The 19,007-nt window shown below is 36.6% G+C and overlaps 1 protein-coding gene across 2 annotated transcripts in view; it reads left to right on the plus strand.

The window, feature by feature from the left end:
• The first annotated feature begins 11,169 nt into the window (after window positions 1-11,169).
• LOC117426516 (thrombospondin type-1 domain-containing protein 7B-like) overlaps window positions 11,170-19,007 on the plus strand; it is a 144,357-nt gene continuing 136,519 nt past the window's right edge. For both annotated transcript variants that reach the window (XM_034044162.3, XM_059033829.1), the window contains exon 1: window positions 11,170-11,296. The gene's annotated coding sequence lies outside the window, so the exon portion shown is untranslated. The remainder of the gene's footprint in view (window positions 11,297-19,007) is intronic.

The following is a 19,007-nucleotide window of genomic DNA, read 5'->3' on the forward strand; positions in this document are numbered from 1 at the left end:
TTCCATTGATTGCAGGGATCCTGGATTCTACAACATCAATTCAACAAGGATAATTGGAACCACATTAAAAAAAAAAAAAAAAAGAGATGAGTCATTATCCAATTTATCAATGCTAATTACTGGTAGATATCAGAGAGCTTAGCAGAATGAGCTTGTGATGGTGGCTAAGGATTTAGTCACAGCTCCCTGTACGAGTCTATTACGCTGACAAGCCATTGAAGGAAAAAAGCGATTCACCCAATAACATTGCTGTCTTGTGCCTGAAAAGACGACGTAGGGACTGTTTTGTTTTGAGCAAATATGGAAAAGAAAAAAAAGGTTACTGACTGATCCAATCAGGGTAAAATATGACCCTTTGAATTCAGTTATAAACAGGTTGATATACAGTACGTTGGGGATATTTAGAAGGAATATGCTGACGTGGAAAGTCTTTTAATATAGGATTATGGATTTTTTTTTAAATTTAATTCCCCTGCCTTGTTAAGTTTTACTATTTTGTAGTTACCAGCTTCGTTTCACCCAATACGGTAGAGAGGAGAGAGTTATACATCATAGTCTTTACTGGATGGTCATATAAGAGAACTATAAACGAGACGGCATTTACAGTGTTTGAAATGTGACTGCACGGCAATGATTTGTGCTACAGAAAGCAATATATATCTAGTTGGCAAAAATGAAGAACATTACTGAATATTTTTAAAATTCTATATTTATATTTTAGCATGATTTCAGATTTATATTGACCAAGCAATACTTATTCTTCCATCTTTAAAATTGAGGTCTATCCAAGTATATAAGCCAGTAACTTTCGCTTGTTACTTTCGCTGTAACTTTCGCTGTAACTTTCGCTTGTTACTTTCAGCTTTCGATCGTTATTTAATTCACTTTCATTCCAATCTTGAGATAGTTTCGGTAAATAGTTAATGATAAGGTTTGTTGCTGGTTGTGTGTTAAGTCAAAATGGGACACCTCTGGTGCTGTTAAAGAAATTAGTAAAGATTTCAAACAGTACTGTGTGAAAATAGTCGACTGAGAGAGTGAAAGTTTGGTCAGTAACCTCTTGTTCTTTTATAGTTTTGCTGCTTCTATAAAGTATTCCCTTTGATTTATTACAGATGCTTTGATTTATGATCCCCTACCTTAAGTATTTTTCTTCCTTGAAATTTATTTTTCTGTCCATTTTTTAAAATACATGTAGAGGTTCTATTCTTGCTGATAATGTTGTGTCAGTTAACAGTTGGTTCCAATCATGCACGTATGTTCTTTAGAAACAAAATTCTACAAATTTGGAATAATCTAGAAATGCCATTTAGTTTCCATAATACACAAGTTAACAGTGGATAATATAATTGAGTACCGTAGGGACCAAAAGTTATCCATTAAAGCTGTAGTCTCTTGTAAAATAGGCAGCAATAAGCATGGCACTAGTTTAACAGATCACTTGTTATGTATTTTTGGCTTTATTTATGACATGAAAGGCGTTATATAAACTGAAGTTGTTATAATATCCAGGAGAAAATAAAATAATGCATTCTGTAGAGGGTTTATTTTGTAAAGAGAAATACATTACCTGAATAATCTTTAGAGGCTACTGCATAGGTCTAGGTAACAGAAATGAGTGCCTGTTGTTGAAGTTTACTGCAGCCTTGTCTCCAGCAGTGTGCTACAGAAATCTTGGAAACAGCTGCTGCTGATGTGCAGGCAATGCATTTGATCACATTGCACTCTGTCTTAATTGGAATCCCTGGTTTTTACTTTCCAGGCCCATGCTACTTTTTTCTCTTTCTTTTCCCATGCTGCTCAATGGCTCTAGGGGTTCATTAGTATACTAGGTAGAGTATGTATGGACATATACTGCCAGTCCCAGTGGCCCTTACTCTGTGCAGCAAAAACTATATGGCAATTAAGCAATCAGACCCAACACAGTGGTTATTAGGAGTCATTATAAACCAGCTTTGGCCAACGGCCCTATTATACCCAAACAGTTCATAATTGGCTACATTTTTCAACATTTTATAATAATAATAATAATAATAATAATAATAATAATAATAATAAATAAAGAGCAAAAACATAGGTAAGGTATTACGCCATGAGGCAGCCTCATGTTTTTGTCCAATAATAGCATTATAATAACTATTAAAGGTGCTTGGGAAATAATACAATTGATAAGTAAAATCAATGGGCTGCATTGGAAATAGCTGCTATGTTAAAAGGAATTGGCACAGATGTCATGAAAACATGGGTCTCATTCGACTGAGATTAAACAGGTTTAATATGTTCGTGTTTTAGTTTATCCTAACATGTATTTGCCTGTGTATACATTGCACCCCAGAGCAAATAATATAATACATGATTATAAAAATATTACAAATGTCACTCCTTTGAATGTCAGTGTTTTTTTTTTTTTTATGGCCAGCCATATTTTAATCTCTAATTTGCGCATCACTTCTGCCTGTTTCATTAAAAAGTAAATTCTTCCATAGCCTCAATTGAAAGTTTAGTTAACAATATGTGCTAAAGAGGGAGTTCTGATTTTAACCCAACGGTATGGAAATTCTAGCAGCACAATTGTGTATGCCAAATATATTTTATAAGGGGTTGTTTTATTACTGCATTACAACATACAGCCTCCCCTCTGCATGTGCGTCTCAGCTCAAAACAGTATTTTGCGTTTCTTACTTTACTGTTTTTCTGACTGTTGCAGAGAGTATTTTGTTTTGTAGCCTAATTATTGCAGATAGGTACTTTGTAATTGAGTTGTTCTGTTTTTTATAATCCAATGTGGGTAGTATATATACAGACGTGCACAATTTTATCTGAAATAACTTGAAACTGACAAAAGTAATTGGCATCCACCATTGTTTATTCCATATTTAATAGAAATCAGACTTTGCTTTTGATTTTTTATTCAACATAATATTGTAAATAATAAAACAAATGAAAATGGCATGGACAAAAATGATGGGACCGCTAACCAAATATTTTGTTGCACAACCTCTAGAGGCAATCACTGCAATCAAATGTTTTCTGTAGCTCTCAATGAGACTTCTGCACCTGTTAACAGGTAGTTTGGCCCACTCTTCCTGAACAAACTGCTCCAGCTGTCTCAGGTTTGATGGGTGCCTTCTCCAGACTGCAAGTTTCAGCTCTTTCCATAGATGTTCGATAGGATTCAGATTAGGACTCATAGAAGGCCACTTCAGAATAGTCCAATGTTTTGTTCTTATCCATTCTTGGGTGCTTTTAGCTGTGTGTTTTGGGTCATTATCCTGTTGGAGGACCCATGACCTGCGACTGAGACAGAGCTTTCTGACACTGGGCAGTACGTTTAGCTCCAGAATGCCTTGATAGTCTTGAGATTTCATTGTGCCCTGCACAGATTCAAGGCACCCTGTGCCAGGCGCAGCAAAGCAGCCCCAAAACATAACCGAGCCTCCTCCATGTTTCACTGTAGGTATGGTGTTCTTTTCTTTGAAAGCTTCATTTTTTCATCTGTGAACATAGAGCTGATGTGACTTGCCAAAAAGCTCCAGTTTTGACTCATCTGTCCAAAGGACATTCTCCCAGAAGGATTGTGGCTTGTCAATATGCATTTTAGCAAATTCCAGTCTGGCTTTTTTATGTTTTTCTGTCAAAAGTGGAGTCCTCCTGGGTCTTCTTCCATGGAGCTCACTTTCGCTCAAAAAGCGACGGATGGTGCGATCAGAAACTGACGTACCTTCACCTTGGAGTTCAGCTTGTATCTCTTTGGCAGTTATCCTTGGTTCTTTTTCTACCATTCGCACTATCCTTCTGTTCAATCTGGGGTCGATTTTCCTCTTGCGGCCGCGCCCAGGGAGGTTGGCTACAGTTCCATGGACCTTAAACTTCTTAATAATATTTGCAACTGTTGTCACAGGAACATCAAGCTGCTTGGAGATGGTCTTGTAGCCTTTACCTTTACCATGCTTGTCTATTACTTTCTTTCTGATCTCCTCAGACAACTCTCTCCTTTGCTTTCTCTGGTCCATGTTCAGTGTGGTGCACACAATGATACCAAACAGCACAGTGACTACTTTTCTCCATTTAAATAGGCTGAATGACTGATTACAAGATTGGAGACATGTGTGATACTAATTAAAGAAACAAATTAGTTTGAAATATCACTATAATCCAATTATTTATTATCTTTTCTAAGGGGTACCAACAAATGTGTCCAGGCCATTTTAGAATATCTTTGTAGAATAAGTAATAATTCATCTCTTTTCACAGCTTCTTTGCTTTATTCTATGACATACCAAAGGCATGCAAGTATACATGATAAAATAGCTTTTAATTTCATCACTTTTCAGGAGGAATGAAGCATTATTTCAATGAGCTGTAAGGGTACCAACAAATTTGAGCACGTCTGTATATATATATATGTCTGAGTAGCATTAATACTTAGTTTGATTACTGAATGGAATTCATTAACTACTGTATAACATCATTTTGCATGTGATGTTTTCTGTTTAAAAGGCATTTTATTTCAGCAGGTAATTTTATCAGGGCACCATCACTTCCTGCTTGCCTGCAAATCTATCCTTTCCCTGTGTCTGCAGTTTTACTCCGCTCATGGATTCCAAAAAGTACTGCAACTAAATTGTCACCTGCAAGGTTAAATTGATCTTGTCTTTTTTATACTGGTAGTGTGCTGTCAAAGCTTCCAAAAACTGCTGAACTAATATTAGTCTTTTTTAAAATGGTGTTGCCTTTCGTGTTATATTTTAAGCCTTTAGCATATACATTGATTGAAGCACTTGCACATTTTGCTGGTGTCATGTACACCTCTGATATAACATCTCCTCAAAAGATGCTTTGCTGGTTAATTGCATTTGACTTTAAGTGAGTGAAATTCAGTGTGAAACTTTTAATTTGCAGCTCGCAAAAGTGTATTACACTTGTACTAGTTTATCACAACCATTCTACATCATGCTTAAAACAACCTACGATTGTCTGACAGGGGTGGTATATTAAGAATTGTGTCCCAGGTTGCACATCTGTTCTGTAGGGTACCTGACATAAGTCGAAGCCTTACAATACAACAAGCTCCCCCAGCAATAGCAGTGAGACAGAACTGAGGTCATGAATGTCTCTTGTTGATTTAGAAGCGATTGATCATGTTGCACAGTTGCCAACTACTTTTTCTTGTTTAGTCTGTTGAAAAAGAACAACTAATTGAAGTAGAACTGATGGTATTTGAGAGATTTATCTGCCTGTAAATGGGAAGTGAATCTCTTCTGTGCACTAAGCCTGATTAAATCCTGGGTGTAAATTTAGACTCAATGAGCAGTTGTATTTTTCTGTTTATTATGGGTGATTTAGTGGCCAACATCAAGTGAATGCTTTAAAGATAAAAAGCAATGCATTAAATGCAATTGTGTAGGTACTGTATTATTAATGTGGTATAATACATGCTTATGAAAATGTAATTTTATTATTTTTTATTTTATCAATTTGCATCATAAATGATAGAAAAACAAATCCCATTATTACATTTCTACATTTAGAAATGGGCCATCTGTCTATCATTTTGGTTTGTATTTTGGTTTGTAGGATCAGGGGTTTATTAATTTATTTCACCTAATTAGTAAATTGACACAATATTTGGTTTGATTAATGGTTTGTGTATTGTTTTGGGTTGTTTGTGCATTATGATCAAACTGAACGCAGTAGGGATTCAAGGAAATGCATGCACATGGATTAGGGAGTGGTTAACATGTAGAAAACAGGAAGTACTGATTACAGGATAAACCTCAAAATGGAGCAAGGTAACCAGTGGCGTACCACAGGGGTCAGTATTAGGTCCTCTGCTCTTCCTAATCCACATTAATGACTTAGATTCTGGTATAGTAAGCAAACTTGTTAAATTTGCAGACGACACAAAAATAGGAGAAGTGGCAAACACCATTGCAGCAGCAAAGGTCATTCAAAATTATCTAGACAGCATTCAGAACTGGGCAGACACATGGCAAATGACATCTAATATAGAAAAGTGTAAGGCACTGCATGCAGGCAATACAAATGACCATTATAAATACCATATGGGAGACACTGAAATTGTAGAAGGAATCTATGAAAAAGATCTAGGAGTTTGTTGACTGAGAAATGTCTTCATCTAGACAATGTGGGGAAGCTATAAAAAAGGCCAACACAATGCTCGGATATATAGTGAAAAGTGTTGAATTTAAATCAAGGGAAGTGATGTTAATACTTTACAATACATTAGTAAGACCTCATCTAGAATATTGTGTTCAGTTCTGGTCACCTCGCTACAAAAAGGATATTGCAGCTCTAGAAAGAGTGCAAAGAAGTGCGACCAGAATTATTCCTGGTTTAAAAGGCATGTCATATGCAGACGGGCTAAAATAATTGAGTTTATTCAGTCTTGAACAAAGAAGACTACGCTGCAATCTGATTCAAGCATTCAAAATTCTAAAAGGTATTGACAATGTCGACCCAGGGGACTTTTTCGACCTGAAAAAAGAAACTAGGACCAGGGGTCACAAATCGAGGTTAGATAAAGGGGCATTCATAACAGAAAATAGGAGGCACATTTTTACACAGAGAATTGTGGGAGTCTGGAACCAACTCCTCAGTAATGTTGTTGAAGCCGACACCCTGGTATCCATCAAGAAGCTACTTGATGACTAACAACCAAATGAGCAAGATGGGCTGAATGGCCTCCTTTCATTTGTAACCTTTCTTATGTTCTTATTAAATGTTGTTTTTGTGCTTTTGACACTGGGTTAACGAGGGACGATTGGAATACAGATCTGGCTTCTAAGGAACCATCCACCATCAATCACCTCCAGGTGCAGCACAACTGTAGGTGATAAATTGTATTAGACCTGCCTATATATAAACTGGACAGAAAGAGAAAAAGAGGAGAATTATTTTGACTAAACACTGTTGCTCTGTTTTGCCCTCTTGAACTGTGCAGTACCTCTGGAGGGCTGCCCAGAGGATCGGGAGAGGACACTTTGCCAAGGAGACCAGAGCCAGCCGCCACTGTGATTACCCCGAAGGCTAACCCCCCTCTGGTTTGAGTTAAGTACTGGTATTCCAGCCAGCCTAGGTGCGGGAGCACTATATGGCTGAGGCATAGATCTGTGGTGCTTAATGACCTGTTATACTGCTTTACCAAAGTTGGGGTGGAAGGGGGTAGAGATGTAGTAGAGATCTAGCCTTGCAAATAGTTGGTAGCTGAGAGGCTGTGTTTTCTCTCTCTCTCCCACTAGCATCTGGATATGCCGCAGCATGGCGACCAGGGCGGAGCCAGTGCGGAGGGTACTGTGATTGAAGGAAGACATATCATAGACCCTGCAGGATTTCTGTTCACTTTCTGAACCAACGAGACTGCGATACTGGATACGGGAAAACTAAAACTCAGCGAAACATTTACACTTGCTTTCCGGAATCCTTCCGATAATATTCCAGAACAATCTGTTCCAGAACGGTGCATTTACCCTTTTGTGAAACAGCAGGGGGTGCTTTATAAGAGTCTGAGCATGTGTACTTTGTAAAGATGTGCTGACGCTGTGCTTTAATGATGACATCATTGAGTGCCATCATTTGAAAAATATGGTCTTGTTTTTTAGTTGACAATTAGAAAATTGAAAAATGAAAATTTTGGTGAAATAATAGATAAATAAAAGCTTTTTGTAGATTTGTTTTAATTGTTCCCTGTTTGCTACAGGTCTGTGAAAAGCAGTATATAAATACAATTTGATTTGCAGTGTTATCCCCTGCCGTTATGGTACAGGCTGAGTTATGACCCTTTCATTACACAAATAGCAAGTATGTTTTAAATTACACCAAAATGAACAAAAAATTGAAAAAATTGAATTTTGTCATTTTCAGGAAACGTTCTAAAAATTGAACTGATAAGTGTTACACAGTCTACACATCACAAAATGTAAAAACAAATTAACTAAAAAAAAGATATACCAAACATATCACTAACTGTTATACAAATGTATAGAAATAAGTTGCACTTGCTTTATTTAGATGGTACAACTTAGAAGTTGCAAATCTTTTCTTGTTTGTGTTTATGAATTATGGGAAGACAGCACTGTGACGTTGCTGGTTGGCATACAGTGCCTTCTGGGTATTTTCTCCAATCTTGCCTGAATAATTCCTCAGCATGTTTACACTAGCAAAGTATACTGGAATCCGTCCTCTCAGTCCGGAACACAAACTCAAAGTCTGAGGATATTCCGGAACGTGTTTGGTAGTGTTTACACTATTAAAATATTCCGGAATACGTCCTCTTGTCCGCTCATTCCGGAATATTTGTGCTAGTGTAAACACACCTTTTGTTTAAAGCCATAAGGACCTGGAAATTAAGACTATTTTATAGATACTTTTTTTCTTGTTTTTTTTTCTTATTGTTTTAGACATCACGTTTTATGATTGGATTTTGGTGTTATGTCTTATGAATGGTATTTTCATAATTGAAACCTTGGTGGCAATGGGAAATCTTAGCTGTAAAGAATGCTTATCTGTATGAAAATAATTTGTATTATTGCACTTATCTGGTCTGCCTGCGTTTGTTCCTCTGTATGTGGTCCTTGGTGGTACCCTGGAATCCAAAATTACCTGTGTAAAACAAAAAGAAAGAAATACAAGGGTTAATAAACTATAGTACTATTATACTTTAACCATGAAGTTATATTGCTAAATGAGTAATTATATAGCCATGCAGTTATACAGTACCAAATTCCATATACAGCAAAGCAACATGTTTTTCACACTGAAGTACAAGAAATAAACAGATAGGTCTCAAGTAACAGTGGCAGAGGTTCAAAGAGGTTATCACTATAACCAGCAAGCACTAGACACAGGATAAGAAAAACAATGGGAAGGTCAATGAATTTCCACAAACATTGGAAATTGTTACAAGACAGAAGGCAAATGCAAAATATGCATAACTAAATAGGGAGAAGAAGACACTTCACCAAATTCATAGATAAGAAATATTCAAATTGTGGAAATTGAGTTGTGACTAAACTAAATATAGCAAATTGATATGCATAGTTTAAAGCTGAAAGGGAATCAACTGAAACTGACTGAATGCTAGAAGATAAGAGCACTTACTACCTAAAGAAGATAAAGGCAAAACCCATTATATTACTGTAATAAAAACTGTTTAAGTGAAAGAAGAGAAATCAGACACAAATGAAAAGTATAAAACATATGCCACCACAATTTGAACAATCTGACCTTGCATGGAGTAAGTGAATAGTTGCTAGGTGTATTACAGACAATCCATGATGGTTCCAAGTGCAAAATCAACTTACTCGTGAGTTATTCTGTGTTAAAGTATTTTAAGGTAAAATTATAAGAAACTACGTCAAGTAGACAAATGCTTAGTTGAGTGCCTTGTTCTTTAAACGTTTGTGGCCATGACTTAATTTCATATAGTTTTACCTTTAAATTCTGATTGCTAGTTTTTGAAGTTATGGATAAAAAGTATATTTCAAGGAGAACAAGAATAAGGTTACAACAGCGCACATTGTCAACCGATCTGGTGTCAAAAACTCCAGGACCAGCAATGCTTCCAGGAAAATGTCAACATTAACCTAATCCTAACCTTTAATCACAATTTGAATCCAACAGTGAGGACGAGTATTGAATACTGGACGGATTGACAACCTGAGACAAGAACACAGATGTCACACTTCACATATGTTCTATATATCTGGAGACCTGCTTATATAATTGTCATAAAACTTGGCATTAGCATTATTTAGCATAAGTTGCAGTATTGAGAATATCAGATTCTGAGGATATAGGGGAGTGTCTATATGTCACTGTTAAAAGGGATTGTGGGTATTCACTGACAGAAGGAAGAGGTACACAAGAAGTGACATTATAACTCCACACAGCTGCCCAAGATTCATTTACAATATTTACAGGTTTTTCTTGTTCTAGAACAATTATAGGAAGCCACCACTAGGGTACCAGCAATGGTAGTGGGGTAAGACAGAAGGACCATGTGACTGTATCAGCAATGGTAGTTTACGGGCGCATGCACACAAAGTGGCTTGAAAATAAATCCAAAAATGCCAAACAAAACAGTGGGGAAAAAACAGCTATAAAACAAAGGTGTTCTATAATCGCTGAAGCGCTGCTAAAGGGAGGTCCCATTACAGGAACCTTCCACTCTAATTCACCCTTGAATATACTGCTGTGGGATTTTTTTATCCCTTAACTATTCTCTAATCACGCGGTGACAGGTGTCGTCTCTGGGACCATTGTTCCTTGCTTATCAGCCCCGAGTGTGTGTCAGCAGCTACTTTTTAATAGCGAGACGCTCTGCTGGGATACACCCACTGGCTGGTCAGGGATCCGTAGCTGGCCAATCCCCGGCTGCCATTCCCAACATGAGCTTGTGAAAATACCTGCGGTACATGTTCCGTACAAGAAATGTTAAACATATCAAATGTCCTGCTGATACAGTAGCTGACTGATCAGAGAAAGTACTAGTGCTCCTATCAAATGAGGGAAATTGAGAAGTGAAACCCTTAACCCAAGACCAAAAGCCAAGAGAAAAACAAGTAAAGATGTTGTTCAATATTAAGTTTACAATTACAAATGAGTACACGCCAAGAATAACCAATAACAATGCCTAAATCCTTCCTTTGTTGTTATAAAGTAAGTCTGCTAAAGAGTCCACTGAGGGCAGATGATGATGTGCAGGAAATGCACAACACAATGCTTTACACAATGCACGAGGGGTGTGACTTAGGATACTCTAAAAGCTTAAAAAGTGGTAAGTAAAGAGCACTCAGAAGGGAGTAGAAGTACACAAAATCACCCAAGAGGCTAGCAATTCAGATTGGTTCAATGACTTCCTTGCAGCTGGGTACAATTTGTTTTGAGTTTTTTTGAAAGAGGAGTGAAACAAAGGAGTGAGAGAGGCAGCAGACCCACACAGAGGGAGAGAGGAGAGGAAGAGCAGGTGAAAGAGGGGGCAGAAAAAAAAGTAAGGGAGAGAGAAAAAACAGGAGGGAGGGAGAGAGCTAGGCATTTCATTGCTAGATTCATTGAGAGACAGAGAGGGGCTGGATAAATGGGAATCAGCCCTGTTAACCAATGAGTTTAAAGAGTGAAGCAGATGTCATTAGACTGAGAAGTACCACCTCCAGAAGCTTCAGCATCCCCTCAGTAAAAAAGAGTGCAATGAGAGAGCAGCGCTTACAGAGCTGCAGCTGCCTTTTACTAACTGGCTACTTATTGATGATATTAACAACAGACAGCTAATATACAGGTAAGGAAGCTTCTTTCTATCTCGGTAGGAATAGGAGGTATATTCAGTGTGTTTTAGATTCTTGAATGGTAGCGAGTTGCAGAAAAGCAGTCATTGCAACTGAAGGGTCTAAGTTGTGATTGACCTGTGTTAGCCATCACTTTGATAGAAGCTGTGTTTTAATGGGTTATGTTCTTATTGCTGGAATTTGAGATTACAGGAACTTCAGCTATCGTGTATGTGAAATTTGGCTGGAGAAATCAGTTTATGGATCTGGTACAAAATACTTGACAAAGTACAATTTTAAATAAGTGTTTTTATTTGGAAGTTACTGGAGTTCCGATTTTAAAGGTGATGGTAAGTGAACAGTGTTGCATACAATAGCTAAACAGATGAATAGTTCATGACATAGAACTGGACAGTTAAATTTGGGATTCTGCTTATTGTTTTCAATAAAGGGTACTGAATGGTATTTTTGTTCAAAGGAGCATAATGTTTTTTGTTTTTTTTTAAAAAGCCATAACATTATTGATAACTGTTGAGTTTTTAATAAGTTTATTCATTCCACACCACGTAACAGGACTAAATGCAATCATATTGAATGTCATCATGCTGGTCATAAACTACAATTAAGTATAAATGCTTTCCAAAACTGTCAGCCGATTTAACCCTCGCAATTCATTTTATTGCAGTCTTTTTCTGTTGTAGAAATGGTCTCACTGGCTTGAGTCAATCTAAGTATTAGAAGTCAAATTTGTGTGATCAGGTTTTTAAAATGACTCCTCCAGCTCTGCAGACCTAGCACTTAGGTGACTTTAGTTAACGGAGTAGAACTCACAACACAATATGGGTTACATATTAGTTTCGTTAAACACATTGATAGCAATTAGTTCCATGTAAATGTCAACAAAAATTACCTCAAATTACCTCAAGGGGTTTTCAAGGGCTAAAGTACTGTTACCCAGGTCCTGGATTAATAAATTCTAAAGCTTGAAGTGTTTGAAATTTGTATTCCTGGCTTTTTAAGTGCAACTGATAATGTGTATAGTATTACTACTATTATTGCATATTTTGGTGAAATATACAGTATTTATTATACTTACTTTTCCATGTCTAACAAACAAATCTATTTATGTATTAATTCAAGATTTCCAATGAAATCTCCTCAAGCAGTGTATATGTAGCCACAGTAAATGGTTAATTTTTAAATGTGTTTATAGGTGCCACAATATGAATTGACATTGAGAACATACCACCATTATGTATGGAGTTGTTGTGACCATGCTTTCTGTAGATTTCTGCATATGAATTACTAGTGTATTGTAAAACATTTTTTGTTTTCATTTTACAGATTCTTTGTTTCACTCCAGCTAGGTGTCAGGGTGATTAATCTGAGCTTTAGGACGGTGTCAAGATTGTACCACTTTGTTAGGTGCTGTAACAAGGAGGCAGCTAATCTGTTGGGAAATCCCTCCTTGTTCTTGTCTAGCTCATAATGGTACATAGTAGTGAACTTTAACCCTTTTCTCTTACACTTGTACATAAAAATAGAATAAAGTGGGTTACAGTTTTTAAACAAGATCATCAGCACAGTTTATAAACAAGGAGAATATTTTCTTTGATTGTGCCGTTTCCACATCAAAAAAAAGTAAATGCTGCAATGTTAGGAAAAAAGGATGGACTAAATGTGCAAAGTCATAATTCAACATAATTTAGTGTAGCACATTTTGAAACAACCTGTCACTGTGCAGAACACAAGCACCTCAGGAGCCTGAACATCTGCCAACTCCTAAAATCTACTAAGATTAGCAGTGTGGTTACGAGAAACATTCGTGTAGTGGACTAAGTGCTGTGACTTCACAGTAATGTGGAAAATAAACTTTCTGACTTTGCATCTGCAATTGCATCTTGTTTCCTAGTATATCAAAGAACAGGACTGCTGTTTGCAGTCAGGCACTGCTAATTACTGTAAGAATACCTGCCTCGGGGGCTGCTTTACTAATTCATTATATCTCTGCTTCAGTAGTGTTGATGTTGCAGCAAAATGGAGCCTCAAACATCTCTAGATCTAAATTCCTATAAACCCAATCCTCATTGAAGGAAAGCAAACCTTCTGTGTCAATAAGCTTCAAAGTTAGCTTTGGCAGATGGAAGCCTTATCCGCAGCCCACAAAGTATGGTATATATTTTAAAAGATGAACTGGTTTATAATCACACCTCATTAAAGAGTACTTTATCAGGCAGTTATGAATGTGAATAAATGAACCGGATTTACCTGACATGAATTATAATATAATGGTGTTATCATTTTTTAAAACAAGCCATCACAGTTTTCAGGTTAATATAATGGGCATTTTTCACTTTGTTTCCTATACTGAATATAAACAGAATTAGTTTTCCTGTGAGTCGTGCTGCCTGTAGCAGAAAAATAAATAGCCTACTGCTGTTATATAGTGAGTTTTTTTTTTAAATTTCATTATCAGTGTTCCACTCCAAACCTAGTTTGGTAATAATGCAAAAAGAATGTTTACAAAACTAAGTTTTATGATCTAAGTTTTGGAACTGGGGGAAGTACAAACCTGTATACCATTCTCAAGTTAAATACAGACAAAGTCCTCTATTTAAAATGTATAGAATATGAGATGTAATAGGAGGCTGTGTGGTCCGGTGGTTAGAGAAAAGGGCTTGTAATCAGGAGGTACCTGGTTCAAATACTGGCTCAGCCACTGACTCACTGTGTGACCTTGAGCAAGTCACTTAACCTCCTTGTGCTCCGTATTTCAGATGAGACGTAGTTGTAAGTGACTCTGCAGCCGATGCATAGTTCACACACCCCAGTCTCTGTAAGTCACCTTGGATAAAGGTGTCTGCTAAATAAACAAATAATAATAACAACCTAAAAAATGAATTGATTAGTAGGGTGTTTAGCTATGAATATTAGTTTATCAGACCATCACTGCTCCTCACAGTCAAAACTCCTAGATAATGTTCTTCTATGGAATTTATAGTGCAGTTTATAGATTTGGTGAATAACTTAACTTTTGTTTTCTCAACAAATTCCTTGTGGATCTGTGTATTACTATCTTTTTTATATATATATATAATTTTTGCCATCATTTGTCTTGTGTGAGTCTGGTGTAATAACAGATTTTAGTGAGGCAAATTATTACCCTTTCAAGTGCAAAAGCATGAGAATACAATTTGTTATTTAGTCAATTGCTTTGAAAATCAGCTCTTACAATTAGACATATAAGATCTGGGTGTTGTATTTTATAGGCTATCAGCTGTTTCTATACACCTCCTTCATATGATTATAAATAATTCCCATTGATGTTGTAAAGCAGTGTATGGCTCTAACACAAAATCATCAATATTATATTCTCAATTAATATGTTATACTGGCTTTTTTATACTATACCAGATTCAATAAATGGCTGTCAGTGGCAGAAAAAGGGCAAAGACAGTGAGTAAACGACTTCATATCCTTGCTTTCAGAATGGAGCTCAACACATCCAGGCTATTGACCAGTGCTGCTAAGTATGTTCTGTGTTTTCAAGTCTGCAGGGTCAGATTTCACCCTAGCAGACTGCCCTCTGTTGTGCTATCACATCTCTTCAACTATTGAGTAAGACAATGGGGCTGGATAGCTGCTAAAGAGACGTTCTCAAGGTTAGGTATAAAACAGTACAGGATTTACATAGGTTTGCTCTTTTCCTGCCCAGTCAGTGCAGGTTAAACCTAAAATGTCACTGACCAAGCCTCCCTCCTACACCTAACAATGCAAGTTTAGGATGTTAATAATATGGTGATCTTAGCATTGTATTCCCCCGCCATTTCTGGAATGTCTGGCAGATTGTTGCAATCTCTGCATGACCTTTGCGATTGCCAACGGGAGCCTAGGGATTATAGACACCAGTGGTCACTGACTGCTGCGCTGTGTACCATATGCATGCATTTGAGCAGGCAGCAGATTTGAGCCCTGGGGTCATGTTACCACCTACTCCATTATTTCTGGATCACAAAAGACATTCAGACATGCTCTACATCTAATAAGAATTAGTGCTGAGATATATTGTGTTTCTCCAGGCATCTACTAGGGCAGTGTTAGTTTTTTTTTTTTTTTAATTGTCTGAATATTTAAATTTACATTCTACATCTTACCAAGTACATTGCAAAAAAAAACACCTTTTTTTTTTTTTTCAAACTACAACTTCAAAGCAGGAATAACAGCATTATGTCATGTAAACTTGAAATGACAGAAAGGAGAATCAGTTTTTAAAACTATCTATGCTCTAGAAATCAGATTCAAATCGAGCATAAATTTATGAATTTATCTGTAGTTTAAAATATAAATGGATTCATGGTTTTTGTGATACAAGCTGACATGTTTGTTTTGAATGACTTTTAAAACACTCTGAGCTACTTTAATTAGAACTGTGTTTAGCCAGAGGTTAATCCACTCGTCTTTTTCTGCTGTTTTAATAAAAGCTAGAGGTGTTCTGAACCCGGTCGGTGCATAGTGGTTAAGGCACTCACGTCTGGTGCGTGTGATCGAGATATGGATTACACCAGATATAGATATACAAGTTGAACATTATTATAACATTATATAATACCTTTCAAGCCTCTCAACTGTTAAAACAGCAATGTGGTTGAGAGGGGGTTTTCTTCGAGATAAACTAAGTTCTCACAAAACACATTTCTAGAAGTGGGGAAGTAAAATCATTTTCATTTAATGAATGAGGAGCGTGTATTTAAACACAATTACTATTCATGTTTGATTTCACATTAGGGTATACTTCTTAGGCAAAGGAGAACATATAAGCTTATCTTACAGGGCTTACTTTAATGAAAGTACTTGCAGGTCCGAGTAGCACCAGATGAGCCATTATTATAAGTCTCTAAGATCAACTGCTGTGAGAAACATTTCTTTATGATGATTGTTTTGTGTGTCCTGCCTTCTAAATCTGCCTATTATCAGTCTTTGTTCTGACTAAAATACAATGCAGTGCTCTCTGTAGTTCATTATTCCACCAGAATAAATCATATTTTCAAAAGCTGCCTATATCATGACACCAGCTTTTCTCTATTATATTTACATTGTGGTATGCAGTTTTAGTGCCTCTTTCCAATTGTCTTCATCTTGACTTGATTCATAGATCAAAACATAAGAACTGCAGATGGACAATAAGGGGCACAGTACAGTGACGATGGGTTTCTTATGGGATACGACAACTGATTTATCAGTTTTTTAGATGACAAACTGTTACATTTTGATTTCTCTGCTAGTTTTCTTGAACTAAATTTAAAGGTAAGCTTGTTTTGAACATTTAACACATAATTGCATTAACTTGTATTTCCTGCAGCCAGATAACCTTGATAATCTGTACCTATATCGCATTGATAACCTTGATGACCTGTACCTTTACAAACTTACTCTTGATTTGAAAAAAAATCCTATTCCATTAAATATTTAAAAGTTACTTATACATTGTTAATCTACCTCCTGCTTCTGCATCTGTCTTTTTAATGGCAATGGTTCCTGAAAAACTTTCAATTACAATAGGCATGAGCAAAGACTTTTTGTTTAATCTCTTATCATTTTACCTCATTTATGACTGATTATTTCAGGCTAGGTTTTTTTTTTTTTTTAATTTAAGTATGTGAGTATAACATATATACAGATAGATATATATACAGTATATATATAGATATATTCTGTTTGTTTTGTTCCAATAGGTCCAAGACTTTCACAGAGATAATAAAAAATGAGGATTCAAAATCAAACATTTTAGATTAGATCTGTGGCTAGAAAAAATATTTAGAAATGTCAGTCTATGGAAAAATGCTTATAGAACACCCAATATGCATCATGCTCTTGCTGTTTTTATGCATGAAGAAAATGTTAGTGGTTGGTACATACTTTTGTTCAAATATTACCTCAACAGTGTACAGTGCTAGAATTCTTTAAGGAAAGTTATTTTTGTGAAAATGTATTAGGAACATTTAAGTAGGCAATGTTATTGTTCGCACCCTGACGAAGGCACTTTTGTGTCGAAATGCTGATGATATGTTTTTATGAATTAAAGATATACAATTTTGGAGTCCAATTGAGAGTGCGGTTCTCTCTTTTTCTATACTGATTTATGGCTTCAGCCTTGTAAACTTGCGTTTGGTATAATGTGTTGTTTATGCTATGCAAAATGGATAAGACGCCCAATGCGCACAGCTGTCTCTTAGCAAGTGAAAGCACCACTGTATTCTGAACGCTGTAGTTTATACTAGGAACATGTCATGGGCACGTGAGATATCATTGGAAAGCCCCAAGCCTCATCTTTCATTTGGTATATTGACTGTGTCCGTTTTACGAGTTACAGGCACTTGAACACACCTACCGATTTGCTGCTCGTCACAGCACTGGAGCTCTGAATGAGGGGGTGGTAGAAAGTACGCATACAGGCATGCCTGACATCAATGGAAAGTGCAAAGCCTGTGTTTTGAAATGACGCTGAAACTGGAACGCTATCTGTTGAAGCGACCGAGTAATAGGCAACAGCCGAAACTTAGGAGCTGACTCATGTCACATGACTCAAGCCTTAGTTTCGATTTGCTGTAGTTTCGGTTTGCTACAGCTATAATTATGTTCAAACAAGCCTTGGAAGCTAGCTATTACAGTGTCTGAGATATTCACGCAAGAAGGTCGGGCCCCCCGATACACTACGCCTGGTGACCATATGGACACCAAACCTAAAACAATTGAAGAAATTCAACCAGACTACCTGGACTAGAATTAGAATTAGAATTAGTCACTAGATCCACATAACAATTGATACTAAAGCACTGTTGGATCCAAATGGACCCCAGGTTACCTTGAGGGTTAAATCTGCTTATGTATACTCAATTCAACACCGATTACATGTACATTTGGAAAAAAAAGTGATTTAATATACTCTAAAGTAGTATTTTTTTTTCAATAATTTCACAGCCAAAAGTAAAATATGGTGACATGATAAAAAGTAGAGACACTTAGTTCTCACTGTGCATCGTGTGCAGGATAAAAATTAGTTTGCTTTTTTTTCCTTCACATTTAATCAGATAAGAAAATCATGGCCTGCCCTCTTGTATTGTATGTGAATCCTTGCATGTGCAGAAAGGTTCCACAGTAGAGCTCTGGAAATGCATAAATAATGTTCTACATTCTCCCTTCTCTCATTGACTGACAAAGCTCAGCCTCCTGCTAGACCTCAATCTGCAAACGGCACCAAATGCAATCAGACGGTGACTGATTGAATGTGTCACCCACAAACATTGTATTGGATTTGCAAAACTCTAATACAGTATATTCCTTTAGTGCGCTGCTAGATGTGCTGAGAGTGTCAAATGTTTTGGTGTAATGTGGCTGTTTCTTTGCTGAGAGATGCTTCTATACTAACAGAAAAGGGGGTGAGATCTGAGCTGGTTTGTTCCCATATGTAGGCAGAACTGGAGGTACATGCTAACTTTGCAGTGCACAATTTTAATCTTCCCATCAGAATAAGACCATAGATTATGGAAAATTACAGTACCTGTGAATTTAAAATGTACTAACACATTGTGAAAAAAATGCAAGTTACCGGTACTTTTTGTGACTTGCTCTGAGAAAAAAACATTTTCAATCACCCAGTCTTGTTTTGTTTTTTAACTACTTGTTTTTCAACTACCTTTACTAAAATGGTAAACTTTGCTATGAACT

The sequence above is a fragment of the Acipenser ruthenus genome, chromosome 11, assembly GCF_902713425.1.
Source record: "Acipenser ruthenus chromosome 11, fAciRut3.2 maternal haplotype, whole genome shotgun sequence".
In the NCBI taxonomy this organism is placed as follows: domain Eukaryota; kingdom Metazoa; phylum Chordata; class Actinopteri; order Acipenseriformes; family Acipenseridae; genus Acipenser; species Acipenser ruthenus.